The 15,148-nt window shown below is 41.5% G+C and overlaps 1 protein-coding gene across 2 annotated transcripts in view; it reads left to right on the top strand.

Annotated features, from left to right (window-relative positions):
• Positions 1–903: 903 nt before the first annotated feature.
• LOC135197891 (transcriptional protein SWT1-like) overlaps positions 904–15,148 on the top strand; it is a 151,649-nt gene continuing 137,404 nt past the window's right edge. The window contains exon 1 of one of the 2 annotated variants that reach the window (XM_064225106.1): positions 904–1,051. The gene's annotated coding sequence lies outside the window, so the exon portion shown is untranslated. Of the gene's footprint in view, positions 1,195–15,148 lie in introns of both variants that reach the window. The other variant, XM_064225107.1, reaches the window with a different exon arrangement.

Here is a 15,148-nt window from a genome sequence, read left to right as displayed (position 1 = left end):
TAATTCCATTACCTCTTGGATTTCATTCTGAATCTCTCCATATGTAAATGTCACTTTCCATAATGATAACTACATCTGGTTTTCATCATCATCTGCCTGCAAATGTAGAAGTTTGCCGGCTTTGTATATAAACAATGCCATACGTCAGTCACAAATGAAATGAACAATTAATTAGACCACGAACCTGATGAATAATTACACAATCTATTTCTTTATTATTTTAATATTAAACCTACTACTTGTTTGTGTTGAGTATATATTGTATCATACATATTATTAATAGCCTCATTTCCAGCATTATTTTTATATATAAAACTTGGAAGATAAAAATGTGGGGAACAATTTTTATGTTGTCCCCGTGAATAAACAGTGACCAGTTATGTCCCTCCCCCCTCCGACCCCAGTAGATGACGTCTACGTCACTACCCCTGTGGCTTATGACTTTGTTCGTTGTCATGTTTATGTTTTTTTACCTTGTAATATTATGTTATTTTTCTTTATGTTTTGAACTGAGCCAATTATGACATTCCAAACCCGTTTTAGAATAATTACCAGTTATGATTACATCATCTCTGCGTAATGAAAGCTTATCACTATATTCTGGAAGGCTAATCTGAAATCTCATTCTCGCTATCGTCTTGTTTATTTGTTTATCGTGTAGCTATTGTGTTTAGTTTTTTGTTGATTATTGTTTTTTTTCAGTATTTTTATATTCTTTATTTTACTGTATTGTTTTATATTTTAGCAATTAGTATTTGGTTGTACATTTTTATTATAGCATTTTCTAGCTAGTATTTTATTTACCATTTATGTTTCTTTTTTGTATGTTTTAAACTAAGCTAATCATGACATTCGGCATATCTTCAAAAAAGTAGTCACTTGTTGTCTAAGGAAAATGAGAAACTGTACTAATAAGGAGAAAACGTGTTAACTTCATTGTCGGGCCAAAATCCTAAGTTAGTTAGTTAACGTTAGTCTCAGATAGGAGAACCCTCTAGTCTGGGTAACTCTAGAAACTTGTAGAATAACTGTCGTAATGCTAGAATTTTAGGTGAGTCTACACCGAAGCTTCTGTTGCTTTCACCGTGAATTCTATATATTTGATAATACCCAAAATAAGCGAGGTCGTACCTGATAGATTTGGGTTACTATAGTAGGTAGCTAGAGTCCGCCTAGGCTAAACGAAAAAAACAGGTTAGTAAGTAGCCTATTTGTTGAGGTTTTGCAAGGATTAGGTAGGTAGTAGTACCTAGTAGTTCGTTTTGACTCAATCCTAGTTTAGCCTAGGCATGATGGAAAATATCATAGGCTTATATAGCTACCTACCTAGTATACTACTAGAAAAAAGTTAAGCTTTACCTACCTAGTAGGCTATAGGGCTAGTAGTAGGTAGTGAGGAATTTTATAGCGATTTAATTAAGTGGGTAGGCTACTCAAGTACTAGCCTACTAGTACTACTAGCTATACATGAACCATAGCTAGGTATACTAGTATAGCCAATTAGGTATACCTACATAGAATGGCAATTAGCCCTATCGTTGGTACTTATAGTAGCTACTAAATAGGTAAACCAACTGTAACTAAATTTTCTTTTTTCCCATTATTTTGGGTTAGGTAGTAGTAGATAGGCTAATTACCTAGGTATGGTATTTCTATACCTATAAGCTTTCCGCATGACCGCATCGTTCGTCCCCGCAAATACGAAAGCCACAGGAATTGGTCTGTCTAGTGTATTTTGCCGTGTTTAGTACGAGCCCCTGGGGGTTAATTACAGTCGTCCGAAGAAATATATTACTTAAAATTCTTGTTTAGGAGGTAAACTGCATAGAAAAACTGCAACTGCTATTGTTGAGGCCGCCGCGGAATAGTACTATAGATCTACCTTAGGTATTAGTACTACTAGCTATTCAGTAGTACTAGGTGGATGAAACCTGGGTAGATCTAGGGTACTAGCCTATTCCGCGGCGGCCTAGACTATGGCAGTTGCGGGTTTTATATGTTGTTTTACCTCCTGAACAAGAATTTTAAGCAATATTTAGGTATTTCTACAGAAGCAGTCCGCACAGACTGCAAGGAACGTAACCGCGGATGCGACATCCACTAGGGATTGGGGCGTCCAATGTATTTCGCCGTGTTTAGTACTGGCCCCTGGGAGGTTAATTACAGTCGTCTGAATAAATATTACTTAAAATTCTTGTTCAGTAGGTAAAACTGCATAGAAAAACCGCAACTGCCATAGTCTAGGCTGCTGCGGATAAGTACCCTAGATCTACCAATATTTATTCGGACGACTGTAATTAACCCCCGGGGGCTGAGTACTAAACACGGTGAAATACATTGGACGCCCCAATCACTAGTGGATGTCGTATTCGCGGTTACGTTCCTTGCAGTCCGTGTGGAACTATTCTGTAGAATTACCGAAACCTGTTCATTTAGAACAAGTCCATAGGGCTCATTTAGGCTACTTGAAATTCAAGTTTCCAAAGATTGTGGTATTCATTAGGAAATAATAAGAGGAAGTAAATGGAAATCAAGAAAAATGTGCCACTAGGCTAATTAAAAAAGAAAAAGATACATTGGTAGGTGATAATGTATCAAAATGCAGGAATTGGTACCTAGTAGTAGGGTAAACGACCAGGTGGCGACAAAGCAGTCACCTCGCCCAGAACGCAGCCACTTCCCGATAAAGCCCTTGAATAAGTTGAATTAGTAGCTATGCCATTATTTCACAATTTAGGAGAAAACACTTATACTTCGAGAGGAGCATAGGCTAGATGTCACATTGTGCTGCATGGATGGGCCGCAGCTCTTGACTGATGCTCATGGCAATGAATTAAAGTACTTTTTCAGGAAGGGGCCCACGTTCCAGAGAGGTGGCCGCTATGTCACGGTCCGATCGTTTACCGTAACGCTTTGCATTTTTGCTTGAACTTTGGAAGTTCCAATTGCACAACAAGCTCTGGGAGGCTGTTCCACAGTTCAGCATATTGATGAATGAAGGACCTCTGGAACTGAGAAGTTTGATAGCGAGGCACATTTACTACCAATTTAGGTATCGGTGGTGCTGTTCATCAGCAAGTCTGGTTACTCTTGGCAGATAAGGGGATCATGGATCAGTTGAGAATGTGAAAGATCTGTTGAAATTCAACTTCTGAAAAAGTGACAAACTAGAGGCCATCCATCAGTGGTTCAAGTCATAACTGCTACTTGGTTCCTACACAAATATAAATCCTTGGTCTTTACATGTGGAAATATCTTCAGCCCAGCTGGAAACCAGCCATTCAATTCTAACAAGGTTGTTAGGTAGTTAACTAGCCTAATAGGTGTAGGGGGGTAGCCCCACTTTTCCATCTGGCAATGCATCCAGTTACCTTCTTGCTGCTATATAAGCAGCTCACATCTCGTGTGCATCTGCCCGCCATCTGGTAATTTTCTTCAACTCGTGTATACATTGCGGTCCTGTTTTTGGTAGAACTAGGTAATAACTCCTTGTCTGGTATTTTTTTGGAAATTAGAGTTTCCTATATCGCTTGGGTTAATTATGAAGAATTTACCATTAATTATTGGGGGTCGACTGTAATTAACCCCCAGGGGCTAGTACTAAACACAGCGAAATACATTTGACACCCCAATCCCTGGTGGCTGTCGTATTCTCGGGAATGTGTTTTTTTCTTAATCGTTCTTTGTGTGATATTTGTGATTGCTGTGATTTCCTATATTGTGTAATGTGTAAATCCACGAGTCATCACAGCCTAAGGAGGGCTTGAAGTCTTGTGCATGAGGCATTGCCCAGGCACAGGGAACATTCCCTACTGTTGCCTCCTCTCCCTCAACCTTGAGATTGATTCACACTCATTGTGCATACATGGTTGGCCTTCGGAGCCAATGTGTGCCGTTTACTCAGAAGAGTAAGTACAAGAGGAAGGCTTTCCATACGTCCTTGGTGACGCTGAAAATTATCAAGCTGTCTAGCTCTTTCCTTCCTCCAGCAAAACTGCTTCTCATTACTATGTCTCCTGATGGAGAGGTTACTTCATGCGATCCCCTATTGCTCCATCAATAGAGTATCTTACTCTTAAAGGTTTGGAGGAGATGGGAACTTGAGGGGGCCGGCCAGCTAATGCCATTTTTTAAGGACAGAACTTTGACATTCATACCACTTAATAAGGTGACTCGGGACATCTCCAAACCGCATATGATTTTGGCCTCTGACCTTCGGTTTAGTGACATCAGGGTGATTTATCCTAAAAATATCCATTTTTTGATACTCATTATTAAGACCTGGGATTACTACCACATATAGACCTGATATAGACCTCCAATCTAATGTAGAGTTTTTTTCTAAAGGTCATATTTTTGCTAGATATGAATTTTTTCATTTTGGTAAAAAAATATACCCTTATAAATCAGGGAAAAAAATTAAGAAAAGAAATAAATAAAAATTGAAAAAAAGGGCTTCATTTGATTGTTCTATAATGTCTTTCTAAGTTATATACCAAATTCAATGCTATAGCTTTAAAACTAGGGAGAAGATAGGATTTGAAGGTCAGTAAGTACAATTTTGAGATATGGGCATTCAAAGTTTTTCTTTGTATTTTTACAAAGACGGTGTTAATAAATCACGATTATTATGAATTTTAGATTTCTTTTTGGGTATTAATAAACCAAAACTATGTTTATTTATCATGATTTAATCATAAATGAAGAACCCTTTGCTCATAGATTGTAGCCTGGGATACTGCGTCAGGCGAGACGGGGCACTTCTTCCTACACAACTCTCTCTCTCTCCTTCACTAACTCGGCTTATTAGAGCGAATTTTCTTCTGTATGTTAGTGAGATGTTTTGTTTGTCTTTTCCTCTTTGGTATGATGAAATTCTTGCCGAAACAAAGATAAACAGACGTACAAGCAAGTGAATGTCAGAGGTAAAAGTTGAACGTGTACCCTCTTATCATGTTTCTGCTCACATTTAACGGGTGGTAAGCTGAGAACTTTCCCTCCTGCAACTCATGGAATCTCTACAGATGCCAATGCTCACAATTTGTCTGACAATAATTATCAAAATTTATGATAACAGAAGAAATATTACTTTTTCTTATACAGACCAATGTTTTTGGCTTACTGAGTTATGTTCACTAATTACCCTGTAACTACGAAGGTATATGGAATTTTGATTAAATATTTTGTATACGCATTCTTCATTGCCATACGATGGTCCTTGAATTTTATCATGACTTTGCATTTTTTTGCCCTATACCCTCATATATAGGGGTACCGGCAGGCCCCCTTAAGGAGCCATTGCTCTCCCTGGGTCTTTCCAGGGAGTCTTTGGTACAGAGGTTCTCACGTAAGTGCCTCCATGACAACTGCTGTGACTGCTGCTTCTGTAACCGTGACTACAATGTCAGCTGGGACCACAGCCACAGCTGTGGCCCCCACAGTCATGCATACTGCCATGATCCCGTTGACCACCATTCCCCCTCCGACATCATTCTTCTCTGGGGATGTCCACCTTCAAGCCTTAGTGGAGGAGTACCAATGTGACAGCAAGAAGAGGTTGTAGAAAAGACCTCGCCAATCATCTTCGTTGTCGTCTTTGTCGTGTACTTATGCCTCTTCCCCTTCTTCTCCCAAAGGTCCCATTATATGGACAGACCAGAGGGAGAAGATCTTCTCCCTACCATAAGGGCCTTCACACAGCCAGCCTTCTTCTATGGGAAGAAGCACTGGGATCTCTCAATTGCTCTCCCATGTCTACAGATAGGGAATTATGGCACATGTCTCCATGGATGCTTGTGTCACCAATACTGGTCCCTGGAATTCACCTTCCAGGGTGTATAAAGAACCTTCCACCACTGCAGAGCTCCACAGTCCCCCGTTTGGCAGCAGGAACTGTTGCACAGGGCTCCACGGACCCCCTTGCCACAGGCACTACGTGTACGCAGGTCTTCACAGACACCTGCATAAGTGAAGGTGTCGCCAATACCAGTTCCAGGAAGTCTTCATCATTGACTGGTATAGGTACTTCTACTACTCCACAGGGTCCCATGTACTTCCATGAAACTGATGAGTGCTTGCAGTGGTGCAGCTCAGTGAGAGAGATTGAGCCCACAGCATGTAGGCTCTGCCTCAGCCCCTGCATTTTCCTTTATTGGAACAGTGTTAGGGTTCTGAAAAGGTGAAGCTGTCCCACGGTTCCACTCACTTGGGAAGGCTACAAGGAAGTCCCCCGTCCAATCTTCTTTGCTTGTAGAAGAAGAATGTTGTATATCTTCAGGATAGCCCCGTTCATGTCCATATGTACGGGACCACTCTCCAAAGACAGCCCCCTTGCATGTACGAGTTAGCAGGTCTGCTCTTCCTGAGACAAACCCTGCATGTTGGCTTGAATGGATTCAACCTCCCCTGGACAGCCCCCGTCCACATTTATGTGAACAGGTCTGCTTTCCCAGACCAGTGCAGCTGTCGTTACCACTGGTTGACAATTTATTGACACCAAATCCCTGACAGTTCAAGATGACATTATGGAAAAACAAGGTGACATTTTTATACAGTCAGCTGTGTTTTCTCATACCCGAAAAAGATAAACAATTCAATTAGGGCTGCACCGATACCAAATTGTTGGCCGATACCGATACCTGTTACCTCCTTATTACCGTTATTTAGGGGAATATATGTTACTAAAATTATTCTTGTTCTCTGGTTATTGTATATTAAAGGTTCAAAAGTTGACAGGTCATATAATAGGGTTAGTATAAACAATTTCGAAGGCATGAATTTGACTGAAAAAGAACATCAAATACATATAACTATTTAGTATTTAATCCCTTCGTTACCTGGATACACTTTGGCTTATTTGTGGCTACCATTAGAAGATTTGTAACAATTTAGGTAATAGTGCTTATTCGTATTCATGTGGTGACGAGCAATCTGAAGTCACTGATACAGGCATTCCCCAGGTTACGACGGTCTCGGCTTACGATGTTCCGAGGTTACGACCCTTTTCAATTATATTCATCAGAAATTATTTCCAGGGTTACGACGCATGTTCCAGGGTTACGACGCATGTTCCAGAGTTACGACGCCTACAAACGCTGATCTGGCAGACAAAATATGACCCCAAAAATGCAAAATAATCAATATTTAAAGTTTTTTTTATGAAAAATGCAATAAGAATGCAGTTTACAGTGGTCCCCCCGTATTCGCGGGGGATGCGTACCAGACCCCCCCGTGAATAGTTAGAACCCGCGAATGTTTGGAACCCCTATAAAAATGCTAAAAACAGCCTATTTTGTTAGTTAAAACTCAAGAAAAACCCACTAAAAATTTTCATACATGGTTTTTTTAATAGTTTTATCACAAAAAGTGTATTTTATGATGAAATGCATAAAAAAACCCCAGGAATTTGTGGATATTTACCATAGAAAAATACCGCGAATGCGCGAATTTTCCGCGAATAATGCAGGGAAACGTTCCCGAGAGAAATCCGCGAATGTGTGAGTCCGCGAATCTGGAGAACGCGAATACGGGGGGTCCACTGTACATAGTTTTGAATGCACCTAAAGCATTAAAAGTAAGGTTTTCTTAGGGTTTTTGACAATGTTCTGGCTTACGACGATTCTCGGCTTACGAAGTGTCAAGAACGGAACCCCTGTCATAACCCGGGGACTGCCTGTATATATATACTGTACTTTTATTCCGAGTTTCATTTTATATATTGGCTAGAAACAGTTAACAGACATTTATTTAGTAGATTATGAAAGGTCCTGGTAATGGAGGGGTTAATCCTTTGCCTCATTACAATACATGAATTGGTTCTTTGAAGTAATCCCAAGAAAAATGAGATACTGGTACATAAATAAAAATAAAATTACAAAAAGACCAGTTTGTTTATCGGGTGTAGATCAACAAAACATTCAACTCAAAACAAGGACAAATCCCTTTGCAAATTCCAACTCATACAGGACTTGGACCATCAGAACTAAGTTAAAATAATAATTTTATTAAAGATAATATTCAATATAATTATTCTAGAAATGAAAAGTGGTACAGAAAATTTATATTATGCCAGCTAGGCAGGATTTTAAATTCCTATACTAATGGCAACAGTATTGGCTGGTATCTGCCAGAAATTCACTGATACCGATACCAATACTGGGGCACATCCTTAAATTCTATATACAAATTAGAAAAATAGAGTTCTAACAATCACATAGAGCTTTTGAAAAATGTGTAAAAGAGTGCTTGAATCATAAACACTGGATCTGTTTCTTGGGCGTACGTACTTGGTGCATCATGTAGATTTCTCTTTTTGAAGTGAGGATGCCCTGAGAGTCCCGGCAACTGGACGGGACCTCACAATACAACCAAGATGCAGATGATAGGAGGGTTGGGGATTCCCCACTCGCCATCTCCGAGCATTTTTTTTTTTTCTTCAACTGATGTCTAATGAAGACTTATCGCTCCACTCCAGTTTAGGCCAAGTTGAGACTGTTCTTTCTTCCAGTTGAAGTACAAACCACCATCTTTAACCCTTACTGGAGGGGTAAATATATCGATATACAGCTCCTCAGGCCGGGTAAACTTTGAGGTTGGCCAATTTACGAAAAAAACGTATCAATGGAAAGAGGTAGATATGACAATGTACTCAGTGAAAGAAAACTATTTTTAAAAATTTTCCCTACCTTCCACGAGAAGTTGAAAATTACTATTTACAACCGCTTGTGGGGCCTTTTTTACTAAACAATCGTAAATTTTACCAACTTATACTATATATTTTTTCTAAGATAAATTTATTTTATTTTGTAAAATTATAATTACTCTCCACACAATATCAAAACAGATAAGAAATAAAACCAGTAACAATTTCTTAGCCTATTTGTTGAAGAATATTCAAAGTAAATTTACAGAGAACGAAGATCCAGTAACACTTTTTATTTACTTTTACATGTCTCTAATTTTTTTGCAATTTTTTTTTTTTGTAAAATTACATTTACAACCAATGTACTATTGTAAAAGACAAGAACAAAAAACAATAGCCATCCCTTGGTATATTTATGAGCAAATTTACAAAAAGATGTCGTGTGGGGGAGAGACAGAACATTCCCCCTTCAATTCACAAGCACTACTGAAGTCCTGAGATGCCCACACTCGTGATCTTAGTGTAAAAGTTACCATAAGTGAATTTATGGGCTAAAAAAGTGTTGGCACCTCTTTCATGCCCAATTCTTTCCAAATCAATGGCGCGCAATATTGTTTTAACTCCACGATCAGTCCATCCACCACCCCAAACCTGTTATTATTACTCCCAAGGATCAATCTGTCCATTAATGGTTAATATAGAAGAGTCCTTCATTGTGAACTGGGAGAATGTCATTGAACATGTAATTAAGTGGTGGTTATTTGGGGTAAGTGAGAGAATACCCCTCTCTCTCTCTCTCTCTCTCTCTCTCTCTCTCTCTCTCTCTCTCTCTCTCTCTCTCTCTCTCTCTCTCTCTCTCTCTCTCTCATTTGCAGAGAATTTGCTTCTTTGCATGTTTTTGGCTGTTTGTTTTTCTTTTGTATGTATCATAGAAGAAAAAACAACATGAGATATTGCAAGGAACATTGATGGCCCTGCAGGAGCTCATGTCCTCACTTATCCTCTTGGCTTCTTTTAGCTTGATCCAGGAATTAATTATTTGTCAGGGTTCCTAATGTACTGCCCTGGAACTAACATACCTTATTTCCTCTTTTCAAGTTTCATCTGGAATGGCTGGAATTCCATTCTTGGCCTTCCTTGTGCAACACTTTATCCTACCTAAGCACTGGCCCACTGCAAGGGGAATTTAGCAATTACCCTTTTCCATTGTTTAGCACAGGGCATCGAGTTACAGTTAACCCTATATGTACATACTGGCAAACTTCAATTTTTAGTTATCAAGGACATGATCCTGACTTATAGGTTTCCTTTCTATAAGGCAGATCCGTAGGTCTTGAACACTTTCTGGCCCTATGGTGGTTGCATAGTTGTTGTCTAGTTGTTCATACATGAACAAACCTGCTGTCATAATAATAGGATAATTTTCTGGTGCCTTTCTGGCTGTTACGCGCTTCATTTGGAGACAAGTTTCATCCTGCAGCTCCCAGGTCTCCTCCCTCGCAGTTTTCTTCATCGAAGGCTGGTAAGACCCCGGAGTTCGTGGAAATGAAAACTTCTCTGTCCACCAAAAGGGCATTCAAGAAATTGCAAGATTGGATGGAACGAAGGAAGGATCAGGGCAAGTCGACTTTCGCCCTCCCTCCCTCAAGACTCAGTGGAAAAGGAGGCATTTGGTACGAGACCAAAGGAGAAGTTTTTTGCGGGAGCATGGAGAGAGAGAGATACGGACCCTTGGTCCCTCAAGATTGTGGAACAGGGGTACAAGATCCCCTTTTTGGATCCTCCTCCTCTATCCACAACTCCCAGAGATCTTTCTCCTTCGTATCAAGGGGAGAAACGACAAATTCTTTTCGATCTTTTAGATCAAATGATCGAGAAAAGAGCGGTGGAGCAGGTCTCAGACCTGGGGTCATCAGGATTTTACAACAGACTTTTCGTGGTACCAAAGCAGTCGTCAGGTTGGCGTCCAGTCCTAGACGCAAGCAGGCTGAATCTTTTCATAGAAAAGATAAAGTTCAAAATGGAAACGCCTCAATCTATTCTGGGAGCCTTGAGACCGGGCGACTGGATGGTGTCCTTAGACCTGCAGGATGCATACTTTCACGTTCCAATCCACCCTCTTTCAAGAAAGTATCTGAGGTTCGTTTTGAAAGACAAAGTCTGGCAATTCAGAGCCCTTTGTTTCGGCTTAAGCACGGCTCCGATGGTATTTACCATGATCATGAAGAATGTAGCGAGATGGTTGCATTCTTCAGGGATAAGAGTATCCCTCTATCTCAACGATTGGCTAGTCAGAGCGTCGTCAGAGGAGAGGTGTCTGAAGGACCTTCAGTTCACGTTAGCCTTGGCGAAGTCCCTGGGACTTCTGGTCAACCTCGAAAAGTCACATCTGACCCCGACACAGTCCATCGTGTATCTGGGGATTCAGATGGATTCAGTGGCTTTTCAGGCGTTTCCGTCCCAGGAACGACAGCTGCAAGGCTTAGAGAGAGTTTCAGCCTTCCTGGGGAAGGAGACTTGCTCGGCGAGGGAATGGATGAGTCTGCAGGGGACCATTTCCTCACTGGAAAAGTTTGTTTCCCTGGGGAGACTGCACCTAAGGCCTCTCCAGTTTTTCCTGGCAGAGGAATGGAAGGTCAAAGAGGATCTGGATGAGACTTTGAAGATCACCGATTCGGTAAAAAGCCATCTAAGATGGTGGCTCGATCCTCGGGAAGTTTCAAGAGGGCTTATCCCTAAAGCTTCTGAGCCCCGACCTAGTGTTGTTTTCCGACGCGTCCATTTTGGGTTGGGGAGCAACACTAGGAGGGGAAGAAGTGTCAGGCTCCTGGAGGGGGGAACAGGTAGCCTGGCACATCAATGTGAAAGAACTAGCAGCGGTTTACCTGGCGCTTCAGTTCTTCGAGGAAAAGGTTGCAGACAAAATTGTCCAAGTCAACTCGGACAACACTACAGCCCTTGCCTACCTAAGGAATCAGGGAGGAACACACTCCCGACCTCTTTTACCTGGCGAGGGAGATTCTGCTATGGGCAAGTGCGAGGCGAGTGAGAATCTTGACGAGATTCATCACAGAAGTACAGAATGTCAGAGCGGACCTTCTCAGTCGACAGGACCAACTCCTGCCGACAGAATGGACTCTTCATCAAGACGTCTGTCGGGAGCTTTGGAAGTTGTGGGGACATCCTCTGGTCGACCTCTTCGCGACGTCGAGGACGAAGAGGCTTCCTCTTTATTGCTTCCCGGTCCTGGACCCAGGAGCAATCGCTATAGACGCACTGCTCTGGGATTGGACGAACTTGGACCTTTATGCCTTCCCACCATTCAAGATCATGGGGGAAGTCATGAGAAAGTTTGCGGCGTCAGAAGGGACGAGGTTGACCCTGATCGCCCCGATGTGGCCGGCAAGAGAATGGTTCACGGAGGTTATGTCCTTCCTTGTAGACTTCCCAAGGATGTTGCGCTGGAGGAAAGATCTACTCAAACAACCCCACTTCGAAAGGTATCGCCAAAACCTCTCCGCTCTGGGTCTGACTGCGTTCAGACTATCGAGAAGTTGGCCAGAGCGAGAGGTTTTTCTAAAACAGCTGCAAAAGCGATCGCCAACGCAAGGAGGGCTTCATCAAGAGCTGTTTACCAGTCGAAGTGGGCTTCCTTCAGGGCATGGTGTAGAAGGGAGGGAATTTCCTCTTCCATGACCTCTGTGAGCCAAATAGCCGATTTCCTGCTATTAAGGAATGTGCAGAAGTTGGCAGTCCCAACCATCAAGGGATATAAAAGTATGCTGTCAGCAGCATTTCGGCACAGAGGCCTAGACCTTTCTGACAATAGAGATCTTCACGATCTCTTGAGATCGTTTGAAACGACAAAGATTCCTCAGGTGAGGCCTCCTTCATGGAACTTAGATGTGGTCCTTAGATTATTGATGTCGAGTCCTTTCGAGATTCTATACGCAGCGTCTCTTCGGAACTTGACAAAGAAGGCTCTTTTCCTAACTGCTCTGGCGACGGCGAAGAGAGTTAGCGAAATCCAAGCCTTTAGTAAACAGGTGCGCTTCAAAGGACACAACGCTGTCTGCTCTTTGAGTCCCACATTCTTGGCGAAAAATGAGAACCCGTCTAACCCTTGGCCCAAGAGCTTCGAGATAAAGGGTATGACGAGCCTAGTGGGCCAAGAACCAGAGAGAGTCCTGTGCCCTGTCAGGGCTCTCAAGTTCTACGTTCATAAGACGAAGAAGGTACGAGGTCCCTCAGGTATTCTTTGGTGCTCTGTGAAGAGACCTGATTTACCATTATCAAAGAATGCTGTGGCTTTCTTTCTGAGGGACGTTATAAAAGAGGCTCATTCATCTTGCCAGAAGACTGATTTGAGCCTCTTGCGAGTGAAAGCTCACGAGGTCAGAGCTGTCGCAACCTCTCTTGCCTTCCAAAAGAACATGTCAATCAAGGACATCCTTGATGCCACCTTTTGGAGGAGCAATTCTGTATACGCCTCTCACTACTTAAGAGATGTGAGAACGATATACGAGGACTGTTGTTCTCTGGACCGTACATTTCTGCAGACACACTCTTGGGGGCTGGAGGTAGCTCTTTCCCTATCCCTTAGTTAGGAGTTAGGTTAGTTTTTAATATGTTTTGAGTTTTTGGTTGTTGGTGAGATCTTTTGTGAAGATCTCCCATTCTTTAGGTTAACTTTCATGGGATCTTTGTCTAGTTGGTCAGGTGGTGGTCAGTTGCTTCATAGCCCTCATATGTATGGTACGATGGTCTAGTCACGTTGTTGGCACGTCCCCGTTGACAGAGCATCCAGAGCGCACCAGCACTACAGGTCTCCACCTGGCTGGCAACTCTGATTAAGCAGAAGCAGGCTTAGGTGACAGTAATCACGAAGTCTGCTATGCTAACAGGTGAGGAACCAAGATGTATATCATCTACTTAATTTAGTTTCCTAAAAATCCTATTCTGTCTCTTCCCACCATCCGAAGGTGGGATTCAGCTATATATATATATATATATATATATATATATATATATATATATATATATATATATATATATATATTATATATATATATATATATATATATATCTATCTGTCAGGTAAGTTTCATGAACAAAATGTTATTGTTATAATACAATTAAGTTTGTTCATACTTACCTGGCAGATATATATAATTAAAGTGCCCACCCACCTCCCCTCAAGAGACAGTGGTACTGATAAAATATGAATAGAAAATGGGAATGGTTCCTGATATCCGCCTCCCAGCGGCGGGAATGGGTACTACCACCTGGCCGCCCACTGCGTGTGCCGCGAGTTTTGAAATTCTGTCGGACTTCAGAAAATACAGCTATATATATATATCTGCCAGGTAAGTATGAACAAACTTAATTGTATTATAACAATAACATTTTTCATAGCTACAAACCTGAGGTCTTAACCTTTTACTGCCCACCTCTAGCCGCCTCTCTTGTCATCTTATGACATCCTGGGTTGGGAAAGACTAAAGGCGATAGCATGGGTGCATGGTCTGACCAGTTCTCACCTGATATATGCACGCATTGCCAGATCTCACAGATTCCTTGCTTTTCAATCTGATTGTTTAACCAGATCCAGCTAGGCGCTAGAAAATTATCCTATTGTTAAGACCTCAGGTTTGTAGCTTAGAAAAATACAAATTGTCATAGAAAATTTGTCATTTTTCTAAGCTTCTTTCAGGCAAATTTGCATCATGCTTGAGGTACATGTTTGAGGTACATGTTTGGGCTTAGTTTGGCAAAGGGATATCTTGGATTCTGGGTGCCTTCCCATCCATTGTACCCTTCCTTGTATCGGACAGCCCAGCTTGTGGGTGTGGTGTGCTTGTGTATAGTATGCATATGCTTTCTCCAAATAATGAAAATATTATATACTCATCTTTTCTCCCTTGTTCTCTAATGGCAAAGACAGGATTCCCTGTATTCTTCCTTTCAACCTCTGCATCCGTGTCACATGACCCTAGCAACATTTGTATCCCTATTCAGGTCTGTTGGAGGTCACAGAAGGCAGCCTTCCCCCATATACACATAACTAGGAATTTGACACTTTTGGATGTGTGTTAACTGTCCCCACAGTTTTTTGCCAGAGGTCTTCCAGTGTTGGAATGGAAATTGATAGTAGAAAGGCTTGAACTGTGTAACAGGAGGAAAACCTCACAGTTGCATTATGAAATCATTGTTAGGAGAGGGTATATAGCAAGATGGAAGAGAGATAATATGAATGGAGGTACAGTAAAAGGAATGAAAGGGCTTGCAGCTAGGGGCTGAAAGGATGCTGCAGAGAACCATTAGTAATGCCTAAAGTGCACCACGTGAGCGCACTGATGTCACTACCCCCTTACAGGGAGCAAGCTTTAATAACTATTTCTTGTTGGCACCAGAAATACTCCTTCTGTATATAAAAGGCTTTGGTTTCTATTATCTTGGAAGAAAGTAAATGATCTATCAAATTTGGTCTGTTCTTGGGTAATTCCC

This window comes from Macrobrachium nipponense, chromosome 21 (genome assembly GCF_015104395.2).
Source record: "Macrobrachium nipponense isolate FS-2020 chromosome 21, ASM1510439v2, whole genome shotgun sequence".
NCBI lineage: Eukaryota > Metazoa > Arthropoda > Malacostraca > Decapoda > Palaemonidae > Macrobrachium > Macrobrachium nipponense.
The sequence above is the reverse complement of the archived record's forward strand: the minus strand, read 5'-3'. Positions and strand labels throughout refer to the sequence as shown.